This window comes from Nanorana parkeri, unplaced genomic scaffold (genome assembly GCF_000935625.1).
Source record: "Nanorana parkeri isolate BGI_ZX_2015 unplaced genomic scaffold, ASM93562v1 scaffold634, whole genome shotgun sequence".
Classification (NCBI taxonomy): domain Eukaryota; kingdom Metazoa; phylum Chordata; class Amphibia; order Anura; family Dicroglossidae; genus Nanorana; species Nanorana parkeri.
In genome coordinates, this window is record NW_017306902.1 from 443,429 (window position 1) to 448,271 (window position 4,843).

General features: G+C 44.2%; 1 protein-coding gene across 1 annotated transcript in view; it reads right to left on the minus strand.

The window, feature by feature from the left end:
• Window positions 1-4,843, minus strand: part of HS6ST1 (heparan sulfate 6-O-sulfotransferase 1) — a 129,375-nt gene that overhangs the window by 86,477 nt on the left and 38,055 nt on the right. The gene's annotated exons all lie outside the window — the stretch shown is intronic.

A 4,843-nucleotide genomic window follows, 5' to 3' on the forward strand; every position in this document is an offset into this window, starting at 1 on the left:
ATATATATATATATACACACACACACACACACACACACAATAATGCTTTTCAAGCTTCTGAGTACTTGAAGGAAACAAAAGAATACTGTCTCCACTCAAGGCCAGCCTCCCTCCTTGCATGACCTGTAGCAAGGCACAATACAACATTATTTGAAAGGGGAAAGTGACTGGCTCTGGGATTTACAAGTGCTGACAGTAAGACAATGAGGTGATTGACAACTATATGCAACACATTATTACCACTTAAAGAGTTAATAGAATGAGCCATTAAGATATAATTTATGAGTTTGTCCTTTGTGTCACGTCCAGCACCTATTTTTCAGGAAAGATACACTGAACGGCACAAGGCTAACCAGGAATTCTGTTTTACATTTGGACAGCTTTTAAAGCGCAGCCAACAGGGAAAGAGCCAAGGAATGCGGGATTCTGGGAGCGAGCCGCCGGTTCTTCACGTCTCCGCTATGTTATGGACTAAAGGCACCTTGGGAATGTTACAGCGGAACTAAGAATCTGATAAGCTTATCTCCAAATGAGGCTGAAGATTACAGATACTATTTGTACATATTTCATACCAGAAAAGTCTACCAGTTATTTGCCTGCACAAAGAAATAAATTGCTTATTAGAACTATGACCCCCATTGGATTCCCTTACTTCCCGTTTCTGTAAAGATCGCACGATAAATTAGGGGTATCGCGGTCACCTGTACAGGAAGTCTTCATCTAAAATAACCGCTCCTCCCTGTACTACAAATGGGTGTTTGGTTTTGTGTTTAGCTCCGCTCGCATCAACAGTGGGAACTACCACACCATGGTTTGGGTGTGCTGAAGGGAAGTGGTGCACTGCGCTGGGCAACACATCTTCTACAAATGGCCCCCTAGGTCCCTGAGATTTTCAACCTATACCTATTCCAACAGCTATTGAGGAAAGTCTCCACAACAGGGGACAGTACAAACCTGACAGATGATTTAACCTTTCCCTACTCTGCCTAACTTTTGTCTGGAGTTGGGCTTTAATAATGGAAACAATTTCACTTGGCTCCATTGCCATACTGTTCAGGGTGAAGGATAAGAGGAAAACGATTGTTCTCCCGAGCAATACAAAGCGTTCTTACCACACTTGACGTCTGCTGCTTTCCCCTCACCTTTTACACCTTTGGCCATCGTGTAAATAGCTTTGCTCTTTTGCTTTTCATTTTGATGTATAAATCTCTATATTTATACCTTCTTCATCTTTATCAATATTATTTTCTCCCTTTTTTTGATTTGTGATACTTCTTTATTTTGCACCGAAACGGTCAAATTTTTCATGCTCTTTTTCTTGCGTCGCATGTCCGAGACCCCCAGTATCTCGCGTCGCATGTCCGAGACCCCCAGTATCTCGCGTCGCATGTCCGAGACCCCCAGTATCTCGCGTCGCATGTCCGAGACCCCCAGTATCTCGCGTCGCATGTCCGAGATCTCCAGTATCTCGCGTCGCATGTCCAAGATCTCCAGTAGTCTCTCACAGCCTGAAGAGATCTCTAGTAGCCTAATGTAGCATGTCAGAAAAATCTCTAGTAGTATCTAGAGGTGTCAGTGGTCTCATGCAGCAATTCAGTGGTCTCATGCAGATTGCCGGTAAAACCTAACAATCTCGTGATAGTCTAGTAGTGTAACATGGCAATATTTTCTTATAACAGGTATGGTAAAATAATGGTGACTTTCAGTTGCACCACGCCTATCATGAATAAAGAAGAACTCTGGGCAGAAGAAATTGTAACCCTTGTAGTAGTGCCACCCTTACACTGCAAGAGTAAACTTTTCATTTTTATTTAGGGTCTATAATAACAAAGATATATACTCACCTGAACTTCATACCAGCCACGCTGCTAGACCGGTCCCTGCAGTCTCTCTCTCTCCCCCTATGCTCCAGTTATTGAATGTCTCCGAGCCCCCACTGCAAGGGTTACGTTTTATTCTGCTCAGTTTTTATGCTCCTCTAGCCGCCCACAATAATCGACAATCACAATGTGAAAGCAGTTTCCCCAGTTAAGATCTCTTGCAAGGAGAAATACATTCCATTCTATTGCTTGTTAAGGTCCCCACACACCTTGCGATAATCGTACGATAATCACGGGAAATCCTACTAAATTCTACTACTGTAAGGTCGCACGACTTAACTTACGCACATGTTCGAAAACTCGCCGAGCATCGTACGATGTTTGGCGGGTGTGTAGCATGTTCGTAAGATAAAAGCCGGACGGGCCGATGTGCGCAAGCGCACACTGCCCGTTCGGCATTGCGGTCATCGGAAGCCCGCCCCCCCAGGGGGGCGTGGCTTTGCGATCATGGCAAGTACGATCTGCCTGTCGTACGTTTTTTTTAAGTACCTTACAACCATCGCAAGACAAAAGTATTGCGATGGTTGTAAGGTGTGTGCCCAACATTACATAGGATGTGCTAACTGATCTGATGTGGTGAGGAGGGTTGGTAAGCAGCCGATTAGCATGTTGGAGTTGAAATATCTATCATCAGCTAATCACACCCCATGACATTCACCAAGTTGCTGCACACGTGCTGTAGGCCCCACGTTTTGTATCTGCCTTAGGCCCCTCAGTCTGTTAAACCCGCCCTGCCTGCTTGGAATACCATACAAATTCACATCATTAAAAAGCGTTTGCTACACATTTTTATTTCAAGGACACAAACAAGATAAAACATTTTCTTACACAATGAGGCCGTCTACATAAAAATGTTGCTAATCTGAGAAAATACTTTCAATTTCTGAAAAATGCAGTTGTTTGAGAAACAAAATGGCCTTGAAATTAAACAATAATAATAATACAGCTCCCAACATTGAAAGCTGAACTCCAGGCAGGTATAAAAAGCCACCAATGATCCCAGTCATGTATTCGTTAGAAATTTCTTACATAGGACTAGCATAAAAAAAATGTGTCTTGTATTAAACCCTTTGTAGCCTGTGTACAGCTTCTCTAGGAGCCATCAGAGCTTTACACAGCGCAACGCAAACCCATCGGGAGGCGAGTTGGGGTGCCATTCAGAATGAATGGCCATGTGATGAACCAACGCACCTAGCGCGCCACCCTATGGCCTTCCAAGTCTGAAATATAGCTTCACTAGGGCTGGTGCACTGCATTCTGGGATCCCTGTAAACCGTAGGATAGTAAGCATACTTATGCGGGCTTTTGCTTCTCCACATATTATAGACAAGTTGCTGGAAAGCTCCGCAACCTGCAAATATGACAAGGATTGATGGAAACTTGTGCCAACAGCAAAACATTGGCTACTGTTGCCGGCCTCCTTCTCAAAATGATAGTTGCCTGGCTCTCATGCTCATTTTCTGACTTCAGCACTTTGAGTCACCCAAGGATGTCCCTAGGTCTATTGATGGCTGAGGGGGGGGGGGAAATGGGGTGAGGACACAACAACCACTAGTGATATCAATGGTTGCCAGGAGTCTGGCTGCCACATAGACAGTGGTGTCCCTAGCCAAGGGGGGTGGTGGTGGTGGTGGTGGTGAAGTAAAGCTGTCCTCTGCAGACTCTGCATCTGCCCAGATGGCTTAGCGTCCCACCTAGCTGGGCGGGATGATAGCTAGAGGTTCCAGGGCGCTAAGAGTTGAGTGGGGAAGAGGTGTATGGCCCTTACACATCTCCCCAACCAGCTGTTAGCAACCTGGGACGCTCTGGTCAGAAAGGGAGCAGCAGGGACACTGAAAACATTGTGCACCAGAGCGGCCATGATGCTCTACCTTCCGCCCCCCGTTGAACCAAAATTATGCAGTCTGAGGCAACGGCCTCAGCTGCCTTATTATAGGGACGGCCCTGGAGTCACCTACTTGGAACAAGAATACAGCAGGTAAAGTCGGAACTCTTAATCTCCATAGCTGTTTCTGGTCAGTTACATAGCCACTGGATCCACAGTTTAGTAATGGCAAGCACCATATTTCTCCCAGCACAGCTTATTCTAAAAAAAAGAAAATTAAATCTCCTATTTCTGAGTGACTACCATCTGGCAAAGTCCCGTTGGTGTCTAAATTTTCTTAATCTTATGTAAATATTCAGCCAAGCTTTTTTTTTCAGGCATAATTTTAAAGAGAAATGAACGGAGTACAACAGTATCCAGTGACATGAGCTGAACTGTCAAAGGTTCATGTGATTGTGTTGTATCCCTTGGTAGGTCCACCTTCCACATCTGCGAGAGGTAATGTTCCCCCGTTCTGTCACTGCTCCTGAGCATTTCCGAGGGCAATGCACAAGATATGTCTATCAGAGAGATCGAGGCTCTCCACGGTGGTTGAGGGTGTTGAGGATTAATCACAGAGACACTGCCCCCCTATGCATTCAAACTTCATCATTTAAAAAATATTAATACAGTGAAAACTAAATAAAATTACATATTTTAAAAGGAAAAAATATTTGATACATTTAAGAGAGCAGTAAATATAGTCCTCCATAAACAATACCCTCTTAAGGAGATCTCATCTATGGAATCTGCCCAAAAAAACAAGCAGAGGGTAAAGGACTAGTTCCCAGTATTGCCTGTGGTGTCCCTGCAGATCTGTACCCCATTACTGACTTATACATTGTTTTTGCACGGTCTCTGTGTGGAGGGCGGCATATTGGTAAAGATATGGCTTAGCTTCCTTTAAGAGCTGCCCATTTTCTTTAATGGCTGACAAGGGAATAATAAGGAAGCATTAGGAGTGGTGGAAGGAGCACTGATCCTCCCATTAATGATGCAGAGGAAAGGAGATCCTTGCATAGCAAGTACAGTAGAGTTTTTTTCTACTATGGAGAACAGCAAGCAGCACAGTATATATATATATACATATATATATATA